At 45.4% G+C, this 26458-nt stretch overlaps 1 protein-coding gene across 4 annotated transcripts in view; it reads right to left on the bottom strand.

The window, feature by feature from the left end:
- sulf2a (sulfatase 2a) overlaps positions 1-25855 on the bottom strand; it is a 43391-nt gene extending 17536 nt beyond the window's left edge. For 3 of the 4 annotated variants that reach the window (XM_079265780.1, XM_079265781.1, XM_079265778.1), the window contains exons 1-2: positions 25765-25855; positions 7266-7332 (exon numbers count right to left, since the gene is read on the bottom strand). The gene's annotated coding sequence lies outside the window, so the exon portion shown is untranslated. Of the gene's footprint in view, positions 1-7265; positions 7333-14279; positions 14395-25764 lie in introns of those variants that run through there. The other variant, XM_079265779.1, reaches the window with a different exon arrangement.
- Positions 25856-26458: the final 603 nt, after the last annotated feature.

Consider the following 26458-nt stretch of genomic DNA (forward strand, 5'->3'; position numbering starts at 1 on the left):
TGGCTGGAGCACCAGAGAGAAATCAGACATCACAAAATATGATCTGCAGAATACAAAAAGAAGCTTAATGAGAGGAACGTTATTGGGGTGCACACCGTCATATTTATCTAGTAGTTTGTGACAATCAGACCACGTTCCTTAGGATTCATAGATATTAAGCTGCCGTTTGTTGTGTTTTAATTACATGCCATTTCTCTCCCATCATCAAGTTAACACCTGCAGTGGGGACTGATCCTAATGGCCCTGACTTAATGACTATTACTGACAATATCGGTTTCATCTTTCAGTAAACAACTGCTGCCAAGCTCGTTGAATAAATTATAGCCCAGATGATTCAATACGCTGTCTGGAAGTTACTGTTCAGCTGCTGACGAAGTGATCGCCTCTACAGACTGGAGATTCCTTCACTCTACTGATAAACAACCGCTCTGGACTACTCAAAGAGGCCCTACGCAGCAGAGGTATGTTTTACCCTGGGGTGGTGGGGGTCTGTGGGCGCAGTGGGGACCGTCTTCTCTGGTGTTAAGCATACCCTTGGGGGTTGGAGAGGCGACGACCACTTCTTTATTTCTTCACTCCGCCCATTCTCCGTCCTAACCCCTCGCTAGCCAGGCTTTCTCCTGGGCCTTTTGTCGGCGGATTACTGGGGGTTTAGAGACACACACAGTGATCCTGCCCTCCTCTATCGGAACCACACAGGGGGTTAAGACTGGAGCACAGAGGGGAGACTTCCACACAAAGATCTGGATTACAGAGGCTTTCTATGTATGGCCACTTATATTACCCCCATTTGCTCTCCTCAGAAATCACCACAGATTCAATTCAATGCTTGTGGTTTTTCCCAGCAGGAATCTTGGGATATGTGCCAAAATACATTTGTGACAACACAGCGTACATCGAGTGTGTGGTTTTTTTTCCAAACTAAAACTCTGTATTTTGTTCAGTTTAAACATGTGCGACGATCCACAGTAATTACTCACGGCAAACAAACAAGCCTCAGGTGAAACCGCAGCGACGTGTAACTGTACGCAGTCCCCCCCCCCACACACACACACACACACACACACACACACACACACACACACACACACACACACACACACACACACACACACACACACACACACACACACTATTGGGAGAGAGCACAGGCTGTCTCCTCCTCTACAGGTCGGTATCCGTCTCTCTCATCTGTCTGTGCAGACCTGTGTTTGGGACCATGGGGGGTGGGGGGGAGCCTAAGTGGTCCATGAAAGGGGTCTCTGGCATGTTGCCTGCCCGGTAATGACAGCTAAGCTGCCAGCGGCCTGCCGAACAGCTCTGGAGGTCTCTCTGTGGTGCTACAGTATTGATATTGTATCGGGTTGCAAAGGGCTTGGCAGCCTTTTAATGAGAGCTCAGATTGATCAGGCGGTAGTGGCTCTTACTGCGGACGGTGCTCATTGGCTGTCCCTGTAGGCCTGACCCCCTCCTTTGATTAGTATCAGTGAGTGAGGAGGGAGACGTACACAAAGTACACAGTCGCACAAATACACTCATGTAGGAATGTGCAAGTTGTCAGGAGGAATATTAGTTGTAGTAGTTATTTGTAATTGAAATAAGTTAAACATTCTCACGTCATAAAGTTTCAGCTGGCAGTGGTCATGGAACAGTTAAAACAAAATGTAACCGTGAAGGGACTCGCAGTCACCAGAGTCATCAACTTTAAAATACTGTCTGGCAGTAAACTTAACATAATTGAAACTTGAAATTGACTTCCAAAGCTAAAAATCGGTTCCGTTTTAGTCTGCGTGTCGTTATAAGAAGTTGCTGTAATCTCAATAATTATTTCCCCAAACAGAATACTTTATCAGCATTTACACAGGAAAGAAAAACGCTTTAAGCTTCTCTCTGAGTGAAGAGAATGCTGAAATGACAACTACCAGTAATAATGCATAAATCATCCACATACACACACACACACACACTTTCCTTTATGCAGAACTTCTATGTACGGTCAGTTAACTAGACAACAGGGTATGCAAAGTTCAAATGGACAGAGAGTCAGAGAGAGAGAGAAATGGGAGGAGAAAAATATATTTAAACCACCTGCCTGTCACCCTCCATAATGATACTTCACCTTTCTGTCCCGCCCCCTCTTTACCTGCCTCCACAGGCTCATGTCAAGGTCACAGAAGTGGTGTCTGGGACTTGAATCTCTCCTATTAGACCTAGGCTCCTGTCAGACAGGCAGCCAGCTGTCGCGCCCCCCTCTCCTATGGTTGTGATCATGCCACCCCCCCCCCCCCCCACACACACACACACAACCTCTGAACCCCCCCCCCCTTGGGATCTCCAGCAGGGAAGTAACAGGATGGAGGTAGAAATGAAACCCTGCTCAGTGTCGGGGGAGAGAACATTGTGATTACTTTTCAGCGGCCTTTACGACTGAAGCAGCCGAGAGACCATTCCACGACTGTGCTGGCGATCGGTCACGCTGAAATGCGATGTGAAAAAAAATTCAAGCACCGAATGCACTGGGTTTGCACGGGTGGAAATGGTAAATGTCGTGATTATGACCTTCGTGAAAATGTTCGACGCACCCGAAGGCAACCCGCTCGCCCCCTGCTCGCCCCCTGCTCGCCCCCTGCTTTGCCTTCTTGTCTCGGTTTTCTCCCGCTCTCGCTCTTTTCTCCCGCTCTTATTAAACATGAATTAGCAGCGCTTTGATCAAGTTCATCACCCTTGTGTTGTAATTAGTGCGGTGTCAGCGCAGAGCACCGGCCCATTCCGGGAATAGAGTAATTACCGGCCAGCTCTCTGACCTCAATAGCCAGACCCCCACACACCTACAAACCTTTCTTATCACACCTTCCTATCAGCTCAGATGGAACATTAAGCATCAGACAGGACAGGATATATAGCCAGATTTTCAACCGGGTGATGGAGGGAGAGAGAGAGGGGGGGGGGGGGGGGTGATGCATAACCTTTTACCTTGGATCACATTGAGCAAAAAGGTCAATCGGATTCATGAGAGAAGCATCATGGATGGATGTCTGCACTTAATGAGCGTCGTATAGCGGCAAGGTCACCGTTGCACTCTCCTAAGTAAAATAATTGAATAAGCGGTTTTCCAACAGCTGACCAACTTCTTGGCCGTAAATAACTGCTTTGATGTTTTCCAGTCAGGCTTTCGACAGCACCACAGTACTGAAACTGCTCTTGTTAAGGTTTTCAACGACATCCACTTAAACATAGACAATGGCAGAAGTTCAGTCTTAGTGTTACTGGATCTCAGTGCTGCATTCGACACGGTCGACCATGCCATACTCCTAGAGAGAGACTAAAAATCTGGGTGGGACTCTCTGGCACAGCACTTAACTGGTTTGAATCCTACTTGAAGGGCCGAGAATACTTTGTGTCTGTAGCTGATTACACATCAGAGCTGACTAAAATGACATGTGGTGTTCCCCAAGGTTCAATACTGGGGCCTCTTCTGTTCAACATCTACATGCTTCCACTAGCTCAGATTATGGAAAACAACAAAGTGTGTTATCATAATTATGCAGACGACACACAAATCTACATAACTATGTCACCAGGGGACTATAATCCCATACAAGGGCTGGGTAACTGCATTGAACAAATCAACAACTGGATGTGCCAGAATTTTCTTCAATTAAACAAAGACAAAACAGAAGTAATTGTTTTTGGTACCAATGACGAACAATTGAAAATCACCGCTCAACTTCAATCACTGATGTTAAAACCCACAAACCAAGCCAGAAATCTAGGTGTAGTTATGGATTCAGACCTCAACCTGAACAGCCATATCAAGACAATTACAAAATCAGCCTATCACCTGAAGAATATATCAAGGATTAGAGGATTTATGTCTCAACAGGATTTGGAAAAACTTGTCCATGCATTTATCTTCAGCAGACTGGACTACTGTAACGGTGTGTTTACAGGTCTCTGTAAAAAGTCCGTCAGAAAGCTGCAGCTGATTCAGAACGCTGCAGCTCGAGTCCTCACTAAGACCAGGAGGGTGGATCACATCACCCCAGTTCTGATGTCTTTGCGCTGGCTTCCTGTCCAACAAAGAATTGACTTTAAAATCCTGCTGTTGGTTTACAAAGCACTGAATGGTTTAGGGCCAAAATACATCTCTGATCTGCTGCTACCTTATGAACCATCCCGACCCCTCAGGTCGTCTGGGACCGGTCTACTTTCTGTTCCCAGAGTCAGAACTAAACATGGAGAAGCAGCGTTCAGTTTTTCTGCTCCACATATCTGGAACAAAGTCCCAGAAAGCTGCAGGTCTGCTGAGACCCTCAGCGCATTTAAATCAAGATTGAAGACTTTTCTGTTTGCTGCTGCCTTTAATTGAACCACATTCAATTCATATATTAATCAATTTCATGCATTTCTGCATTTTACTACTGTATTTTATTTCTTACACCGTTTCTTTAATTGTTTTTAAATCTCCTTTTCTTTTGCCTTATGTTTTGATGATTTTAATGGTTTTATGTGAAGCACTTTGAATTACCTTGTTGTTGAAATGTGCTGTACAAATAAACATGCCTTGCCTATGTGTCAAGTAGAAAAGCATTAAAAATAAATGGGGAGCACAGCCAATTCGAGACACGCATTAAATGGCCTGTAAATTCATAGGGTAAGCAGACAAGACAGGGAAAGAATTACACACCCTCGGCCTATATGGAGGAGAGAGGGTCACTGTTTTACTGCTGCAGAGATTCAATGAATTAACTCTACATTGTAGTTAAGAGAGGGTAAGACACGACAAGCAAACGGTATATATATCTCTAGATATCACAACCAGATGCTCTGCATTTCTTACAGGGTGGGCAGTAATTGATATGCTTGGTGCCATCCGGTGTTTGGAAAGCTCCTGGTTAAACAAGGCTGTGATTTAAAGCTATTAAAGCAATTTTCTGAACGGCAGAAGAGCTGGGCATCGGAAGAGAAGAAGAAGAAGAAGGCCTTTTTGTGGAATTCAGATGAAACCTCCTTTCAGCACCATCGCCCCAGATTAAGTTGGCTGAGTGGTTATGCAAGTGGGCAGAGAGATTTTTATTTTTTTCAAGCGTACAGAGACACAGACACACACTTTATTTACAGCTACTTCCTTACAAATAGAGAGCCGACTTCCCAGCCAGCCGATGGGAGCTGACACGCAGCAAAAATAATGGGCTGCCTCTGTGTCGTTACTATAAAGCTTGGCCAGAGTGCCGACTGGCCTCTCTGTGTGTGGCGCCGCAGGTTGGCACACTCACAAGGGGCTTTATTGGGGGTGCCGTCCTGACCGTCAGGCAGCATGCCCGATGTTGACAAAGCCTGGTATCGCCTGCTGTCAGCCCATTCTGTGTGCACCCGGCGGAAAGAATCAATTAGGCCAAGCTCACAACAGCACTTTAATATTTGACTTTTAATCTGTGGGCAGAAGGCAGGCAGGGGCATGAAAGCAAGCTAGCAGTTCCCGTCTTGCTGATGTGGAAAATGAGGGGAAGGAAAATACTCCCAGAGCCCTGCAATGTGCATCACGTAACACCGAGAGGATGCGAGGATTCAGTCTGACGATAAACTGCCCCAAACAACAGGCTAATCTCCCAAAGTGTTGGGGGAAAATATCCCTCCTTCACTCACAAGATATCAAAAGCACCTTACGCAACGAGCTGCAAGGACTGGAGGAGAAAAATCACAACGCTGTGCGTAAACAACCAGAGCTCTGTGGAAGGGACAGTTAAGAGACGAAAATGGAATTGATGAGGTCTTCACAAGGCAGATGTACTGCTCCTTTGAAGAGTTTCTCTTGAAGAGTTTGCTTTTTTTATATCCTGCACTGCCGAAGGCCCCTCTGCCAGCAAGGAGAGGGGGAAGAAAGAGAGAGGTGAACTCTGTCCTCTCACTGGGGTTTTGAAGTGGAGATCAGTCCTCACTCCTCAAACAGAATAGCATAATAAAGGCGTATCATTCACCCGTCTGCTCTTGCGAGTTCCACAAAGACGAGACAGAAAATCAAAGTTCAGCTCCCTCAAATGCTCAGCGAAGAACAGAATTACGTAGCCAGGCATGTTTTTTTCCCCACAAACAAAACACTAAACTAACCCGGCGTTATTAGGAGGCGTTTGTAGCGAGTCGCTTGTTAATCAAAAAGAGGAGAGCAGATTACAGTCGTGCATACTGATGTTTTTGCCAGCGATAATGAGTCAGCTGTGCACAGCTGTGTACATAATATGCCCACATGTGCTGAGAGCTGCTTCATCTGCTGCTATCCAACTGTTCACACAGGATGACTGTGATCACAGCAGCAACACAAGCCTGTTACTGGTAAACAGCCAACAGGACAGTGGTAAGTGGCCATGTGTCCAGATCATGCAGATTTATGGATCTTTTAAAAACAGTGTGAGCACAAATGCATTTCCATTTGCCTCCAACTACTGATTTAAAGCATAAAACATGGCCGAAGTCATCATTACCTCTTTAGTGGAGAAATGAAGCTCCCCCAAAGCCACAGGGGGCGAAGGCAATTTTTCAGCTATTGATTTTTTATAATTCTCAGCTTTGCAGCTTGCTCGTTAATTCTCATGACTATTCCCCTCAGCAGCCTTAACCCCCACTCTCTGCATCCATCATTCCGCTCTCCTTTCTCTCCTCTTCATAATTACCATTTGGACTGACGGCCACTGAGGGGGCAGCTGCTGCGGCCGCAACACAACCGCAACACCCACAGCTCTCTTTGATCTTCAATTCCACCTCGGTGGGGCCAACAACAACAACCATCCTCTTATTCATGATGAATTGAATCAAAAGGTGGATCACATGAGGTGATTGTGAGACCGACTGACGCGGCGTGATGCGGCCCGTCGCCTCCGGAGGTGAGGAAATCTATCCCCCGCAGTAGACAAAGCGTTGACGTTAACTGTAGCTCGCTGCGCTTGTTTCCTCGGAGGTCTGTAGAATCCATAGCAACAGGAACAACAATTAGAATGTGATTCATGTTCGGGATAGCCAGATAGATAGACAGACAGGCAGACTGCCCTGGAGAGAGTGAACCTTCCACAGTTGGGCACCGTTTTCACATGGAGAGGAAAATAAATACAGAAACCCACAGTCGCTGTAGCAATCGGACAAAAGCCTGCATCCATACAGTGTGAATTCTGTGTGTGTGCGTGCGTGCGTGCGTGCATGCGTGCGTGTGTGGGAGAAAGGAGAGGGCAAAAGATTTTTCACTTTCACAGTGTATGAGAGGTGAACAGCCTTACCTTCCTCTCTAAACAAGTAGTCTCTGATGTTCTCCTCTCCCACAGAAATCCGCCCGACTGCCAAGTTCTGTAAGCAAACAAAGTCCAGAGTGGATGAACACTTGGAACATAATATGTAACTTCTACGAAGAAGCTCAACCAGAGCCAGACTATCTTGTGTCTATGCCATTCTGTCTTGTTTTATTCAAAATCTATGAATCTTTTAAGACATTCTGGTTTATCCATGCTGGGCTGCATCGTCTCGGTCCTCCCTATCAGACACCATAAGCCATTGCCACTCCCAGCCACCACACATACCCAGAGGATGGTGACACATCTGTTTTAGAGGAAAACACTGCGGCGAACTGCAGGACGTGGCGATAAACAACCGCACGCGTCACATCGGTCCACACGCTATTCGCACAAATCCATATTTGACTGATGCTGCGACGCCCGAGGAAATAGCTCAGGAGGTGGTTTAATTAGACCTGTGCCAGAAATAGTGAAAGAAATTTCTACATTTCCAACATAATTATTTCTCACCCTCCAGAAGACTTTTAGCGATTGCGATAATAATTAGTTTCCGTTTGTAATGCTGTGCAAGCGCCGCTCCATCACCTCTTTCCCAGCACTGACTCCACGTCTCCAATCGCCTCGAGTTGGGATTTTTGTAAGCTACAAGGCCGTGTTCCGTGTCCGTCTGTGAAGACACGTTGACAGCAGTGGAGCCGTCTGATCCATGTTCAGATTGGACAGGTGTCAGCGTCCCGCATGTAAACATCTGAGCCGGCTTTCACATCTCCACAACCACTCTGTGAAATCTTGGCCTTAATCTCTCTCTACTGATGGAGCCTCTGATATGTCATATGATAAAAACCCAACAATGTGATGATGCACACACAAATGCATCCGTCTGGTATGTGCAGCGGGGCTAAGAATACACTGGAGAACCTTATACGCCCGCATGTATATCTCACTGCCGAGGCACGTCTCTGACCCCAGCTGCTCTCTGCTGGAGTCAGCTCTGCCAGCCACTCATGGGCATCAAAGAGAGGTGGCCGGACACCTGCGCCCGTCTATCTGCGAGTCTCGGACCTCTGTCACGGCTCGCTTTCCTCCGTGAGGCATATTGACAGACAGCTTAACACATTTGTAGCCAAGGACACAACGAGGAAGAGGAACGTCAGTTGCGCGACAACAATACAAACCGGCAGAGATGTCGTTTATTTTGACAGAATTCTATTTGGCCGAAAGATGACATCCAAACAAACTCGCAGCATTCAGCAGACACCGCGGGCTGCAAATGGTGAAAGTGATTGACTCTCCTTGTCTCTCGCTAAAATAAAGGAGTGACAGATTTAATATAAATAAGCAGAGAGGGGGAGGAGGAAGGGAGTGGATTGGAACAGGCTGTGGGTGACAAGGCAGTGTGACAAGCGTGGCAACTGAGAGGAAATGCGACACCTGGCCTTGTCCTTGATGTGAATAAGAGGATGATGCATCAAAAAGTGACAGGGCAGATAGATGGCTATTACCCAGGCGAGGAGGAAGAAGAGGAGAAAGTGACTATTTTAAGCAGTGGAGTAAAAATATGCCAGGGGTTCATTTAATATTCCTTTCTATAAAGCGCTCCTGTGTTAATGAATCATGTTTTAGTCGTTGCAATGATCCCCTGTTCTTGGCAGCTTTACACCAAAACTGTAATGGCATTTTGAAGCATTCCAGCGATGAGATCAAATGCCCACGTCAAATACAAGCAATCAGACCCACTCCAGCCTCCTCTGAGTGGCATTTGACGGAATGAGCCATTTGTCTGTGGATCGTGATGGAGTTTGACCGCGAGGGTAAATGAGCGGCGTCGGGCAGGACGCTGATTGATTTCAGTGAGTTGGAACCCCGGCTCTGCCTCCATTGATCCCCTCATCCCCAGCCCCGTCTCTTCCCCAATTAAGAGTTCACTAAGCCGGCACTATGGACCACTCCTAATGAACACCACCCTCCTGCCAACATCTCAATGTTGCATTCACTACGCAGCCTCTCTCTCACTCACTTCATTGCTCACTTTTGTCTACTCCTCCACTCCAGTTGTGATTTATGCTCAGTCACATCTGAACACCAACAGTTTCTTTTTGGGGGGGTGGGGGGGGGGGGTGTTAGCAAAGGCATCCCACAGTTCATTAAGCGTAAGCTAGGGGTAGACGGTTTAAGTCTCTGTATCGCTGAGAATCAATTGCGTCTCCAGCAGCCAGATTTTAGGGATTAGAACGAATTGAGCTACTCTGGGTGCATAAATCTGTGATGTGTCTGGGTGTCAGACGAGGAAGATCAAAAGATTCATCAGATTAGAATTAGATCAAACACAGTCAAAAGTTGTGAGGACCGACAGAGGAGGAGGAGGAGTGTCTGAGAGTGGTCGGCGTGAGAGAAACAGAAATCCAGACGTAGAAGCCAAAAAGCTGTCAGACTCAAAATCTATTTAATTGTCAGGTACATACACTGATGCAAGGGATCTGCCCGCTTTCACCAGAGCTATTGGCACATCAATCTCTCGATTTGGCCACCTTGAGGGTGCAGTCGGAAAAGAAGCAGTTCAGACACAGGTCAGTTGTGGCCCGATGCACCGGGCCTTAAACCTGTAATCCCACTGCTATGGTGGAGTGAGAAAATCCAATTTCGGAGATCTGTAATTCCATAAACCTCATTAGGCACAACAATAGCTGCAACACCCTGAGGGAGAGGCACGAGGGAGGGGTGAGTGGGGTGGGTAGCTGAAGTTGTGACCGGGCCAAACACAGTGACGGGGTGACGAACACAGAAGTGGAGATTAAGGTAGAGCCGCAGTGTAGCAAATCAGGGAAAGGAAGAAGAGTTCTGGCACGACGCACTTCCACCAAGTCACCGTGTCGACAACATATTGAAAGGGGGCGACGCACTAAGATTCAGTGGGTAAAATGTTCAACTTGCCAGTAAGCAGTCAGAAAATACGTCTTCCCTGTTCCACCGATGTCATTCAATGTTGTCTTAAATTTGTCTTTGCTCTTCCTTTTTTTGTTTCCTGTATTTTCCCTTCCTCCCAGACGGTTTTGAGTGATGTTTTGTTCAAATTAATAGAATTCCGGAATAGAAAATAATCTGTTTTTACGTGGTTTGGTGTGTCCTACCATCACCACCGCATCCTGTATTCATTTAGTCGTAACATCAATGGGCCACTTAGACTGCTGTTATCAGAGTGCTTTCATTGATTGTTTGCCTAAAATCCAGGAGAGTGGGGTGTGTGTGTGCGTGTGTGTGTTTGTTTTGCCGTACTAATGGAAATCATCTCGGCGCACACCTCAGCGAGAGCGGAGCCAGCGGTGGAGGAGACATGGCCATGAAGGAAAGCCATACAGACAGGATCAATGGAATCGAGTACACATCAGATCGATCAATTAAAACACCGTACGTGAGGAAGTACGGTAATGGAAATGCAGAAGAAAATAATTGTGGTGATAATTACATCTGCGGTGATGAGACTTCGACAGAAAACCGGTTGGCTTTGAACTTGAGCTAGATTTTTGGCTGCGTTCCAAAATCTCCCAATCACTGCTTTTAGCAACCGCAGTTAATTCTGTCATCAATTATTCACAACTGTAACAAAAGTGTTGCAGAAGGCCACCGATAACCCCCGGATCTAAACGCTGATCAGAGGAGGAGATTGGAGCGTGGCTTTTAAACAGCGGTATAGCCGGGCTTAAGTGACGTCTCCGCTGTTTGCAAGTGAGAAGAGGCCCGTTATCCGCTGCATCTCCCGAGACGGATCGGGCAGTGAAGCCCGTGCTCTGTGGCCAGCAGGGTGAGATTACATTCCCCCGTAGGGCACCTCCGCTGCTGCAGCTCAGCCATATAGAGGGAAGAGACCGAAATCTGACTGCACTCGAACACCGCAGTCAAATGGCTGTGGACTCCTCGCTGGTCTTCACACGCTGTTAACAGAGGAGTGTTTGAGAGGCGTCGTCAAAGCGCCCCTCTGTCTTTTCGTTATCATTCGAGAGGAGCAGCAGCACTGGGATTTACACACTGATCTCCGGATGCCGCCTCAGAGCAGGACCTGTTAACAGCAGCTCATACATACAGATGAACTGCAGAGTGGGAGCAGCAGGCTCACTGTTCATGTGTTCAGGCTACTTTTAACACCTTCTATATGAGCCCTGTGTGTGAGAAATGAAACACCAGCTGTGCCTCCAAGTTTAAAGCTGTGTGCATTAACTATATGTATGTATACATATACACATATATGTATATGTATATATACACATATACACACACACACACACACACGCATATATATACGCATTCAAGCTGCTCACCGGTACCGCTGACATAGCATCACATTTAATTGCTGCGCCTTCCTTAGATGCTATTTTGCGTTTGTTATGTTTTTCAAACCAGCGACATCATATTTATGTACGCCCCCAAAACCCTGCTCTCTTTATTCTCGACTTTTTTGAAGTCTCTCTAGTGGAGTGAAGCCTTGTAACGGTGTATGGCAGAATGATATGAATGCAATGTCTACAGCAGACGAAGGTACATAACACCAAGATGTATTGGAAAAATATGTTTATCAGTTTTTTTTATTGCATCTTCTCCTTTTCAGTACGCCAACTTTTCCCCCTCAGTCGAGCATTAAAAACTTTTTTTGCACCGTTTCAGCTTTTCCTACATTACTGGTGTTTTCCGATCAATGAGGGCTTTTATGGGCGAGTTAAACATGTGCATAAAAGAAAACAGCAAGTGGAGCAGGTGGAAGAAGCTGTGGCGTTGAGAGGGCTGAATGAAGCTAATGGGAAACATTAGCTTTAGGACCCTCCAGGCCAGCCTCGCTGTGTCCAACCACAAAAGGTCAGGGCGGCGGTAAAAACGAGCAGACGCCGGCGCTGCCCCGGCCGCCCGCGGGGTCCGCAGAGACCATCGAGCGGTGTCACCTTGGCTGCTGCCACCGCTATCTGCCACCTGTCACCACACTGCCCCCGCGGCCAGGGACGCGGCTGCGTTGAGGATGGGTTTGTCGATAGGGCTTCCTCCTGAGAGTGGCGATGGGGGAACATGTCCTCTGCTTTCATCAACAGCTTGAGTCAACAGCTTTGGCGTGCGGCATTAGCATACAATACATATTCATGCCGGTGTGTCTCCCTTCAACTGCCTCGCCAGCCCCCCCCCCCCCCTGCACATTTTCCAGTCATTTTTACAAACGGAATGTCAAGCGCCCCATTTTCGCCGGGAGTCCCACATGGCCTGTTATGTATTCCCGGCACAGCCGCCGCAAAACAACGTCAACAGGTCTCAAGGTCGTCACTCCCACTGATTGTGTGCGTGTGTGTGTGTATGTACGCGTGTGGTGATTATATGTCTCAAAGAGTGTGTGAACAACGGAGGAAGAAACGTGAGCGAAATAAAATGGTTCAGGATGTAATGAGTGTGTGTGTGTGTGTGTGTGTGTGTGTGCGTTGTGTGAGCTTGAACACTAATGTATGCAGTGTGAGTGCAGCAATTGGATGTTTGAGTTCATGCAGTGGAAATACAGTAAATGTCTTTGTGTGCACTTACCATTTCATTTGTGAGCGTAATCATGCAATTACAGCTCAGACTGTGCAAATATGAATCTGAACAAAATTACGTCTGGGTGTGGGCCTAAGCGTCCGTGCATAAGTGTGTGTGTGTGTGTGTGTGTGTGTGTGTGTGTGTGTGTGTGTGTGTGTGTGTGTGTGTGTGTGAGAGAGAGAGAGAGAGATAGAGTCCTAACATGCCAGACAGGTAGACTTAGCAGGAGCATCCTCCTTCAGTCCACTGGCACCTCAGTGAGAAAAGAGGGCAGTTGATGTGGGGGTTAGAGCCTCCATGGCAGAGTGGTGGTTGTGATAAATAATGAATGCTTAAAGAACACATCTCGGAATCTCTTTTTTACTTTCCATCCATCATCCCTCCATCCTCGCATTCTTTCATCCACCCACCCTTATCGCTACAAACAGCACGGGGAGTTCAGCTGTCTCGATCATAAATATTTCAGCCTCTAGGTCAGTGCTCTCAACCGCCACCGCTTGGTGATGACACAGCCTTTTGACCCATAAAGATATTGACAAAACACTGATAGTGAGCACATTCACTGGGACCAGCCTCGTAGACTTAAGTCGCGCGCAGGCTTCTATAGGAGTGGCTGCAACTGTTGAAATGGCGTCTCCTGAATGAATGCCGTTTACCGGATACCGCCTCAATTTCTACAAAAAAAAAAGGTCCCCACGAGGTAAACAATCCAAAACTGGACCGTTCCTGCCTTTTGGAAAAAAGTAATAATTCCTAGTTATTTTTGCTCCAATTTTAAACCCCCACATACACACTCGGCAGCAGGATTATATTTGGCTGAGTAAATACAAAGCTATGCCGAGACAATGAATGTTCCATATTTCAAAAACACTGTGAAACAGGAAGACAAAGAGAACTAATCAGAAAAATTCAACACCAAGACGAACTAAAGAACTGTGAAAGCTGAAGCGATGGGTTTTCTGACAGAATCGGAACACAGTCGTAATTTAATAATTTCCCTGCTGGAGGATACTATTGTGTGGAAGCATGATCACTTAAGATGGCAGACACTTTAAAAAATGTTTTAAAAAAGAAGCTACGAGAGACACAGCACATGTCAACAGCGTCCAACCCCCAAAAAAAAACTACCAACTTCTTTCACCCGATGAACAGCAGCTCCTGTCAACACTGCTCTGATTCAGACTGGGAGGAGAGTCCAGTGATGGAGAGGTCTTGTCTCTCTTAGCCTGATGAGCAGCGCCGTTAGCGACTCCATGCATAAATCGCAGTCGAACAGGAAGGATGAGAGCATTCAAGTGTAAACTAGGGCAGCGCTTCGGCACTGTACCCTCTGGATACGCTATACTCTGGAAGCAAGTCCTGTGTGAGGAACAAGCGCTCCCACACTGAGGGATGCACATGCCGCTCTCTGTCATCTAGCACAAATCCACACACACACCGACACAAATTCACACACACCTGCTGTGGCCGGTCCAGCAGCATCCAGTCCTGTCCGGTCCGTTCAGATCCGGTCCTGGCAGAGTGAAACTCGTCTCACTCGCCACGCAGCCCGGTGCAGACAGCTCACTGTTATAGATGCTCTGACAAGTGAAAGGAGGGAGGCGTGGTTTCACATGAGATAAATAAAAGAGGGCGGGAAAGAGGGAGGGGAGAGGCTCCCTCAATCTACAATTCAATATTGCCCTCACTCCCTTGTTCAGCAGCGTTCCGTCTCCTTCTATATTTCTCTCTTCTTTCAGCGTATTCTCGCTGTTATTCTATCGCTCCTTCTCCTTCTCCCCATTCTCCTCCGTGCGTGTTGTTCATCACCGACTCTCTCCGTTTCCATTAGTTTTAGTCTTTATGTGTTGTCTGTTTCTTCTCTTTCTCCTCGTCACATTTAACTCTGCTTCTTCCTCTCGTTCTCTCTGGGCTCTCATTCATGGGGCAGTGTGTGTGTGTGTGTGTGTGTGTGTGTGTGTGTGTGTGTGTGTGTGTGTGTGTGTGTGTGAGTTAGACAGTGAAACAGGGCAGCTCCGGCCATCTGTTGGAGCCTGTGAGCTTCACCTATTCACAGTCTCATAAAGGCAGAGGCACACAGAGGAGAGAGAAAGGAATGGGAGGGAACGAGGGATCAATCTTAATGCTGCAGGGGTGGGGAGGGAAGGCACAGCCTGGCGCGCGCGCACACACACACACACACCATATCTATCAGGCTGGCACCTCTGAGACTAACTGGCGTGGGCACGCCTGCTCACTGGGTCCAGGCAGCACAGGGGATTTGGGCTCACGGTGCACGGGCGCGCAGATAGAGAAGAACCGCACACCCAAATCAATTTATACACAAAGCTCACAAAAGGCATATACATGGGTGAGTTCACACACACACACACACACTCTCACACAAATCCAATTTCCTCTTTCACAAAACAAACAGGATCTATCATGACGGATAATCCTGCAAACTCAAAGAGACAAGGGGACGGAGGACAGGGGACAACTCTACAAGCTTATACAGACGAACATGCAAAGCCCAGGACAAATCTTTTCATCTCAGCAGAGCTCGAAGAAAGCTGAAGGAGGCGTTTCCCTGCCCAGTCTAAGCCGGGTATTTCTCCTGAGTGCCGGTGTCACTTCTTTTCCCTGACCAGGGGGAAAAGTTCGGCGGAGGGCGGAGGCATCCATCACTGTCCGCACCAGCCGTCCCATGATGGATGCGCCTGTTTATCCCTCTCTGCAGGTTATTTAGATGCAGTCACAGCCAGAGAGATTAGTGAAGGAGAACCTCTGCACCTCCTCACCTCTCGTCCCAGCCCATCCAATCAATAACACGCTTATCTATTATCTGCATTTTCGAGGTGGTTCTCCGTGGAAATTTGAAGCAGGGAGCGAACGAGAGATTAATTGTCAACCCCCTCCTCCCCCCACCTCTGTTTTCAATTACAACGTCTGCAATGGATCATCCATCTGTCAGCATGGCACACTACGGCATTTGTGTCACTGCAAAGAGATGAAAACATGCTGCTTTGAGAAAGTCAGACGGTAATTTTTTTCCAGCCGTCTCAATGCTTATGCAGAACAAACTATTCAGAGCGGGGGATTTGCATGGCATTTGAAGATAAAGACAATTATCTTTCCTGCTGTAACGTCAGGTGCATTCAACACTAATCCTAATCCTAAAAAAAAAGTATTGTCATTCAAGCCAATTGGAACCATGAGCCCTTTGTAAGCATGGCTTAAGCCTGTTCTAATGCAATTCATAATCATCCTGAAACAAAATATACTGATGGGAAATTATTTATTTCTCCGCTGTAAGCATATCAGATGATGTCTGAGACTCTGGGACTGCTTACATAAAGAAGCCATCAAGCTGCTCCAACATGCCGGATTACAGACAATGCCCCAGAGACGGCCATGTTTTTCCAGAGCGGTGCCGACATGCCAACACAGCAGCCCAGTGACACCACTTTAGGACATGCTTTATTCATGCTCCCACTCTGTCTCTCTCGCTCGCTCTCACGCACATTTAAGATGAGTCATACCCTGCCTCTAATTGGGTTTAACATCGACAGATGTAGCCTCCATCAAACCGGTGTATATGAGCAGGGAAAGGTCTCTGTATGTAAACTACAGGATGATATCGTCAAAGAAAGAAAGACAAAGATTGAAAAAAACAAGATGCGCTAAAATAATACAAATGTCTGCATGCCGACAGAGAGACACGTGTGCACTTTGTAGGCAGGTCCAGACCTCGGGGTGCACATTTTTAGCTTTTCGGTTTTCTGCTTCATTGGACACAAATGGGTGAGGCCTTGAGCATGATAGTGTCGAGGCAGGTGCATAAATAAGAACGAAGGATTTCTATTCCGATAGCGCTGAAAGACAGCTATGCCTTATCATGCTGAGATCTTGTCCTTGTCTGGGAGTGCTTTTCTTCCACAAATTAATTTGTTCCTTTTTTTTGCACCGTGTGTGCCAGGCTGATAAAAATATCCCGTCAGCTGGCTGCGTCAAGAGGAGAGGACTCTAGTGCAAATGAGGCAAAACCCCTCACTGTCTTCTCCTCCTCGCCAGCCCTCTCTATCTACAAGAGCACTCCTCCTATAATTGTCTTGGTTTGGGCTACTAGTCAACCACCACCACGCATCCCCTGCACTCCATCCATTCTGCGATTCCCTGGGCGAATGTGCACGTGGGTCCTGTGCAGAGACAGCTCGACATCACCATGGCTACATTAGGAAGAGAAACAGAGGAACAGAGAGAGAAGCCGTGATGAAAAGCCCAGGAGCTGAAAACGTGGAGACTCAAGGACACGGAACTGACAGAACCGGGGATGATCGAAGTCCTGGTACCATGAAACAACTCTCCTGAACATAGTCCAGCAGCTACTGCAGGTAGAGCCTCCGAGCATGTGGCTTCAGAGGCAGACAGCCACATGCCTCATCCTCCTGCTCATAGACTCAAACTTAATAAAAACATGTCTCCTGTGTGTATTCAAATACAATGACCAGACACAAACACATGTCCAGAGGACGGCTTTCTTGGCTATTTACAAATGCAAATAGTCGAATGAGTCTCATTCTGCAGCTGTGCTCATTGTTCCTGGACCACGTTTCCTCGCTCGTGAATGCCAGACATAAATGAGTGGAATAGTCCGACATCATTACATCCTGGGAATGATGCACACCACACAGCGGCCTGTCATGTCCAATGTATTCTCCTCTTATTTATCTCATCCTTCCTGTCACCGTCACATCACACGCTCCCATTGAAAATGCGAATCGTTAATCAGACAGTTAGGAGAAACCATCGTTTTTCCAGCAGTTGGTTCCATATCCTGAGGTGATGTTATAATTCATTCATGAGTGCCCCACAACTCTGAATGGCACAATTAAAAAGAATAGAGGCTTCTCCAAAGTTTCCGACACCGCAGATTTCAAATTGAATTGCTAAGCTTTTTGTTAGACGTTTTTCAGACCGAACTAGTCTCCGACTAAAAGCTTTGCAATGAAATATGAAATCTCCAAAAGCGTAACTGTGAGGAAGCCATCATCCTCGTTAATTGTACGACAGTCTGGAGATTTCAAAGTGCAAGTTTTGGTTTTTTAAATTTTGGACCCAAGCTGCGGCTTCGTTGACACACAAAGCTTGTTTCATTTCTTGTTAGTACAAATCAGTACACGACATTGATTTCTTGAGTACTCTATCTACCAAAACAGTGTGCTGTCAAAGTGAGTACGTGGTGTATTAGCACACAGTAATTAGATTTGGGACACCCTGCCAGCATCACTCAAGGAACCCATGTTGTTTGATGATCAGCCAGCAGGGGGAGGTGTACTCAGGCCTGGAAGGAATATATCAACCACTGAGCAGTAGGGTGAAAAAAAACATATGCATCACTTTGAGGCTGCACAGACAACTGTACTGGTTAGAAAAAGATGGCGATACCTCATTAATATCGCGTTGTTTTCATTGAAACGGTGATGCAGAAAACTGTGCGTCGTTTCTGTTCCTCATGTTCCTGCACGTACTGAGCCAGTGTCTTTGGAAATCAATGTCAGCCTTCGTTGTAATGTCTATGTGTTCCTTCTAATACCTTCTTCTTTCGGAAGAATGAAAAGTGAAATTCAGTTGAATCCAATCTTTAGCATACTGGGATATTTTATGATTTACTGAATCTTTGCTGAAAGGAATGAAACCATCTAACATAGTGCGAGCATATATTTGTCTCTGTGTTGAAGAAGAAAGATTTAAGTATCACAGTAACATCAACTATCATTGCTCAAACTTGTAAAGTGTATTCAACTTTATATGCCCGGTCATTAATCACAGTAAAGGAAGAGGCTGTAAAAACAACAGAACAGATTGGATCCGTCACATGCACAAAGGTGCACCCACACACACTTCGCTCCCATCTGTCCATGCGCAGCAGGCATTGCAGAGGTTGGGGAACCGTTAGCAGACCGTGGGATCCACAGATCAAAGAGCGACCCCCCCCCCCCGCTGAGGTCTGCGGTCCCGAGGAACACAAGCCGCCAGAGCCAGCATCACACATCCAGCTAATTAACTAAAACTCCTTTGACATCGTGTTATTTGCATTCCTAATGTACAGCTCTCAGTGTAATATCTGCCACACATATTAAATAAGAAGCGCTTGTGGGTTTGTCTAACAAGGCACTCCTGTGTTTTTAGCACAAATACATTTGTAATCACTTTAAAAACGTGGTGAGGGCGGCTACACGGAGGAGTTAAATTACTGTGAAACACCGGTGAATTTGTCAAATACATCTGTGTGAACTTGCTTGGTGCACACGTTCAACTTTTTGTTTATTTTAACATTGATCGCCACAAGAATACCTTGTACTTCTGCATCCAGCACATAATGCACACAGTCACACAGGACCCTCACTGAAAAGTCACACCTTGAGACCCAGTTGGAAGTTTCAAGTGCCCTCAAGTGCAGCCGTCCAACGTCGGCACTCACCGGAGAGAGAGAAGAGAGGCCTGAATTATAAATGGTGGAGCTTTACACGGCTGTGAAGATTAGTACGCAGCCGTGTTTGGTGTCCTCAATAATTAATTACTTGTTTGTATCAGAGTGGACTTCGCTTCTTTTCTGTATGGCCGTCTGTGTCGGCAAACAAACACTCGCTGACGTGCAATTAGGAGCCGTCGGGGTGTGAGGAGGGCTCCTGAAGAGCCTGGTGTCGGGACTGACATCACAACCAAAGGTCACCGCTACATTCTCATAATGTGTGAGCATGTTTACTTTTGTACTATACTGTACAGAAAGATTTTTTTATTATAAACTAGAGCTGGGCCATGAATCAATTTATGTAAATGCACTGTTCAGGAAGATAAAAATGAAGACTTTTACTTAAACTTTGGTAATTAGGGTAAACAGTAAACAGTAAACACGCAAATTCTCTGCATGTGTTAAAAAAAGTGAGGATTTTGTTCCCACAAAAGGCACGGCCCCCTTCAGCAACCCAATGCAAAACACTGTCCGCTTCACAGCTTTTCTGTAGTCTGTGGCAACTAAAAGCAACAACACGACTAATTTATTCCAGCATCTCAAACAGAGGCACGCAGCCGAGTGGAAGAAGTGTGCGGCACTGCGAGTTGCACAGACGGCGGCAGCTCTAAAACCACCTGCTAAAAAGCAGGCGACATCAGCGGAGTCACGTTCTCATTCTGTGTGAGAGAAATGAGGAAAGGACGAAGTGTCGGCGTTTCAACCGCCGTTGTCGGGTACGAGAATGGAAACACATCCGGCATGCTAACACAGAGTTCATGTAACATGGCCAAGAAATACATCTCCATCTCAAGTGCTACTCCAGAGAGGGTCTTCAGTGTGTGTGTGTGTGTGTGTGTGTGTGTGTATATTGCATGCTACAGAGTCATCAGATTAAGATGACAGTTTGGTTTAACTACACTGGGTTATTCCCAAAAACAGAATTCTTATCAAATCAACTTTTCTGAGAGATTTGAGTTAATATGTGCTTATTATTATCATCAATTTAGACATTATTGTGCGTCGTGATTTCTCAGTATATGATTTCATCACAAACGTATCCTCATACATCAGTTCTTATGATATCCTACGAAAAGTTCCACCTCATTTCTCCAACGAGTTTTCCTACGAAAGACAGCAACGCGTGTCAATTTACGTTTTTCGAAATAAACTTCTGCTTTCACAGGAAAAAAACTGTTGGGTTTCGACAAAAAACCTACTTAGTTATAGGTTTAAGTAAATATTGTCATTTTTGTTCAAATAACTTCGGAAGTGCAGTTACTGAAGAACACAAATTACGTGACAAAAATAACTGACTTTCACTCGTTTCATATGCGGAGGCAACGAGCTGTCTCCTGGCTGAAAGAAAAAGCAAAAAGCTCTCTTAAGTGAGGAGGTTTTGTGTACGAGGTTGTTGGATGTATGAGGATTAGATTTGGGTCACTTAATTGAGTGTGCTCTGCTGAAACAAATGGTAATGGCGTTTCAGTGCTCTGGCAGCATATGGACCACTCTCCAGTAACACCAGGCGGCTACAACAGACTGTCACAACACGTCGTCTCTCCACCGTTTCCGAAAAGAAATGTAAGACACACCTCCTCTCCTTATCTCAGCCATCTCGCCATGGCTGCCCTGAAACAGCACTGTAAGCAGACTGAAGACAAGTGGGAGGATGCAATAGCATCTCCCTCTCCCCTGTGAGGAGCAAAATGATGAATTGTGTAAAATCTCATTCGGCACCTCATATTAAAAAAAAAAGTCAAAAGATTAAGCCGGCAGCGCAAAAGTCAGAAAAGAGCTGATGCAGGCAGAATAGAGGAAAGCCCATTAGAGCAACGCTCCTGTCTGTCTTTCTGTCCTGCTGGGTGACACCTCGTCCCTTAATGAGCTGTCTTAAGTCATACAGGACAAATACCAACACAATAAATTACCAGGCTCATCGCTTCCCGTTTCCCTCCACTCAGATACGGCTGAGTAATCCCTCCATCTGGCCTCGCACCATCCACAATGAGATTCTGTCAAATCACATTCCACAATACTCAGGCCCATTTGCATAACGTTCGATGTTTCCAGTCAAACTGGTGACATGTTTTTTTTTCCCTCAGTTAATTAGATTTTGGAATGACTTTTTCCAAAAAGGAAAAAAAACAAAAACAGAATGATTTCTCCTCTGCTTGCTCTTCTATTCCCATTTGGAAGTGACAAGATTAAATTGTGTATGAGGGTAATTGCGTGGCAGTGTTGGAATTAGAGCTGGGGAGAGAGAGAGGTATTTTTTGCAGTTAAGGAGCTAATACTCTATTCCAATTCCAGTCTGTTTAGCATGCAGGCTCTGAACTGTTCCCTCTGACATGGCAAACCTCATTAAGATAGAGCAAACTAATCCACTTCGGGGTGAAAGCTAATTATTCATATCTTCTTTTTTTTTTTTAAGAGATGTAGACAAGCCGAAATTGGGTCTTCGGGGTATACACACTTGAAGGTAGAGTGCTTTCCCAGCTCTTATCATGAAACATTTGGTGTAGATTAAAGAGAAGAAGGGCGAGGACGTAAACACGAGATACTTTTGAACTGGTGCTGCCAGCAAAAGAGTGAGAGAGGAGGCCGACTCTTTGTACGGCAAGCTCTCTCTGGACAAAACTGCCCCCGAGCGTGGACGTCTGATCTGTATGGGATCATTCCACTCATTCCCTCCGATAAAGCACCGCTAACCTTTTTATGAAGCAGAGGCGGAGGAGAGGCCAGAGGAAAAGAGAGGAAGAAAGAAGGCGAGGAAAGGCCGACGCTGGGCCTGCAATGGGCAGACATCTATTAACCAAGCACTCAGCATGGGATGTGGCATTTACAGAGAACAGCCAAATGCCATGGCAATTAATCAGGGTGTTGAATGCCAGCTGTATCAATACCCCTTGTTCACGGTCATGAGCGCACGCAGAAAAGAAACACACAACTCAAAGCAGAACTGCACTTTTCTTCTCTTCTCTTGAAGACGGCCATGTGGATAGAGCACAGTGGCTCGTCTCTAACCTCAATACAATTTCTATGCCTCAAAGTAGGACGCACACAAAGAGATGGAATGAACACATCACTTGAACAATCATACACTAAGGCCGGGGAGAAGGCACACATTTTACTCTGCGGGGAGTTGCAAATTGCTTTTGAATAACCGAGGTCTAATTGACGGGAAAAGAATGCTCCGTCACTTCGCCGGCGCGCCTGCCATTAACACATTTTTCATTTTGTACATGCTCCGAGGCATTATTGTTTTGTTGGCCCCGATCCCTCCCCGGTGCAGTGAATGTTTTAAAATGGTTGTGAGCAGAATGTTGTTAACTACACGACGCTCCCCGAGGGGGAACAAAACACAAGAACAATTGGCTCATTAAGAGGCAGAAAACATTTCAAACCACAGTATGGCTGGAACACACAGAGGAGAGCACAGATGGATGGATAGGAGGGACTGGTGGGGGGGAGACAAAGGCCCACCAGCAGAGAGAAGCAACCTTGTGCTCAACACACAGTGTGCAAGAGAAATCTACTGCAGAGCTGAGGTGACAAGACTGTGCTTAAAGTCAAGATGAAATGGAAAAAGGGCTTTTTTTTTTTTTAAACCCTTTTAGATCACATCCCCGGTCATATTGTGCACATATTTAATAATATATGCCATTTCTTTTATACAAAATATCAACAAAGTACAATATCCATTCACACTTTCCTCCTGTAAAACAAAATACGAAGTGTACGAGCGTAAACTAGCACCAAACTATTTCAACCAATAACATCATGACGTCCAACATCCATCAATTGATCTGCAACCTTTGGCGAGGGAGGTGTGTGTTAACCCGACCCGCCAGACGCTTTGTCACACAGAACCATCTGAGAAGCCGTCGTCGGGAACTGTTTGTTATTATAGGGCAGACAAAAACAAACATGTGGCAGGTGATTGGATGAGCAACCCGTCAATCAAACTCTTACTGAAGCCAGTGGGGAGGAGAGCCTTCAGTGTGATTGTTTTCAATGAAGAAATGTTCTCAAGCCAATGCAGCATCTACGCTAACCTCTTCAGGAGCCGCCATTGTTTATGACGATGATAACAAGAACTGGATACGGTGTTGAAGGCGGCTCCCGATTCTTTGCAATGAAGGTTGCTCAGTGGCTCATGAACCAAAAGAAGTTTGACTTCCGACTATATAGTTACGATGATCTTACAACCCATGGGGCCCGTATATTTTTTTGACTTGCCTCCCAGCCCTCAGTCCAGCCTCGTTCACATGGACGGAGAAAGTTAAGTACATACGTAGGTACTTGTACTTGAATATTTCCACACACAACTTTATAATTCTACTCCACTACATCTCAGAGACATATATTGTATGTTGTACTCCATCTGTCTGACAGCTTTAATTACTTTTTTTAGATTCCAATTTTTCATCCCCTTCCTCTCCGGTGAAAAGCATTTATCTCCAAATTAGCTGATTGTGTGTTCTTTGATGCGTTGATCAAACTCTTCTTCTTCTTAAGCTAAAAAGCTATTTAAAACCCTCTTGGATCAGCTGGAAAATGCATCGTCTCAAAGCTGAATACAGGGCTGTTTCTCTGAGCTCATGAAATGTTGACGACAAACATGTGAAGATCTCATAGAAAATGCTGCATTGCTGGAGATTAAACTACCCAACAGATTACAAAGACATCATAACATCATATGTAATAGTAGAATACTGACGGGGAACACTTGACTGTGCCATGAGTACTTTTACTTTTGATACAAAAGAATATTTTGCTGAGGACTTTTACTTGTAGTGGAGTATTTTCACAGTGTGGTATTAGAATTCTACCTTTTTCACAGTAATATTGAATGAGGAAAAACACTGTTGCTACTTATATCATTAACGATATCTTTGTTCTTCCTGTGCTGCTTCATGCAGGTTATATAAACAGCTCCCTCAGTGACAGACTGCTTCGCCCGCGGTGTGTGAAGAAGAGACACCGCAGCTCCTTCCTTCCTGCTGCTGTCACACTTTACAATCAACACTGCTCCCAGTCGACCGCACATACCAAAACTGACAACTCACGAATGTGCAATATCAATTACTCTGTTCAATGTACATATTTCCTATGTGCAAGAATGTGAATTCAACCGTTCAGTCGGTCTACTGAGCTTTTTTTTTTTACAGCTTAATTAGCCAATTTCTTATTGGCCTATTTCTTTTTTTTTGAACTGAGGCTTCTTGTTATTGCACGATCCTCTCAGCAGCTGCAACACTTCTCATTTCCTCTCCCTGGGACGAATAAAGGATTATCTTATCTTGAACGTGGACAACGCAATGAAAAATGTTCCTTCATTACCAAAGTTTGAATTAAATTTAAAAAACCGAATACAAGCTACCAGTCACAGAAGCTGACCTGATAAATATTGTGTTCACTGTTGGAGCTACGGAGAAGGGATAGGACCATATATACACCAATACTTCTTCCTACTCCATTTGTGGTATGAAATATTTATTTATGTTAATTATAGATGTAGTTCGCTATATTTATTGTTCTTTTTATTTCTTAGTCTTGTTTTTTTACATGTTTTAAAACAAATAAAAATACAAGTGAAAGAAAATAGTTGTCACTAATAATGTCAATAATGCAAAATGGGCATATTGTTTCTTTTTAAATGTTGCTGCCACAATGAATTGTGGGACGTCATTATCTCCTTTCCTGTCGTAAAGGAACGTCCAGTGCCTGAGGGAGGCTGGCTGTCTGGCTCATTTTACTCAGCTGGGAACCTTTCTAAGCAAAAAATACATTTTGACCGCAGCCAGTTCTTGAGTGTGCTGTCGATGGACACTTATCTTCCACAATGCAATCCGCAGAAAAAGGGAGAATCTGTTCACCGCTTTGAAAACTAAAAGTTACGTTTCAAATCATAAATAAATCGATTCTGAAATGAATTTCCTTTCAGTACAAGATGATTAAGTAAATAGATTTTTTTTTTTGTATTAGTATGTTGTACATGCTGAATAGAAATACTATGTAGTAAGGATTTGGGACATGCTGACAGTACAGGGGAAGTTGTGTGAGTAACTGAAAGTTACAATGAGTACTATACTTAAATACACGTTTGTGCTCCTGGAGACTGTATTGCATCACATTCCAAACAATGTGATGCAATACAGTCTCCTGGACCAGCAACATCATTGAACTGCTGCTTCTGAAAGGCTCATTACTCATGATGAGTAATGAGCCCCCCCCACACACACACACACACACACACACACACACACACACACACACACACACTATGTTACTTCTACCACCTGTATACTTTTTCTTAAGTGCACTTTGTCAGTACACAATTTGGATACAAGACGTGAAAGGCTGTAGCTTTACAGTGATGTGTTGCAACTGTTACTTAAGTAAATGACCAATGTGGCCTCCAGCAATTGTAATCAATAATCATACTTTCCTGCCTGGCACACGGATGAACTCTGCAACGCAGCTTGAACAGCTCTCTGTGAGACTGAGAGCCTCATCAGAGCTGCTTCACGACAGCGTTTGTCACAGGACACATCTATAAAAAGAACAATAAGAGTGTAATTCAGTGAGTGAATGAACTTACTGCGAGAGCCACACTGAGACACAGACGTCCCAAATACACCGAACAACTGGCCGAGCCACGCCACTGATCTCTGTGTGTGTGTGTGTGTGTGTGTGTGTGTGTGTGTGTGTGTGTGTGTGTGTGTGTGTGAGAGAGATAGAGAGAGACAGTGGAGCATGTTAGACAGACAGCCCGTCTCCTTTCTTCTTGGCTGCATGTCTTGGTGCAGACTGGAAGAAGCTCAGGCTACTACAGCTCTTGAGGTCTCTAATGTTTTGTTCAGAGATTAGAGAAAACATTTTCCAGCACATATATCATCTATAATTCATCCCGCCTATTGAATCGGCAAACATCACTCACAGTCTATTAATAATCAAGTTCACAGACTTACAGCCTGATGAAAGTCACTGTACTGCAAACACATGAATTCAACGTTTGTTCGTGTAACAAACCGCCTGAAGGTTTAAGCTTATCACACACTATATGTTTGTAACTGTTACCAGTGAAGCCCTATTTTCATGTGACTTCACTTTTTAAAATTGCATAAATATTGCGTAA

This window comes from Melanostigma gelatinosum (genome assembly GCF_949748355.1).
Source record: "Melanostigma gelatinosum genome assembly, chromosome: 3".
Taxonomy (NCBI): domain Eukaryota; kingdom Metazoa; phylum Chordata; class Actinopteri; order Perciformes; family Zoarcidae; genus Melanostigma; species Melanostigma gelatinosum.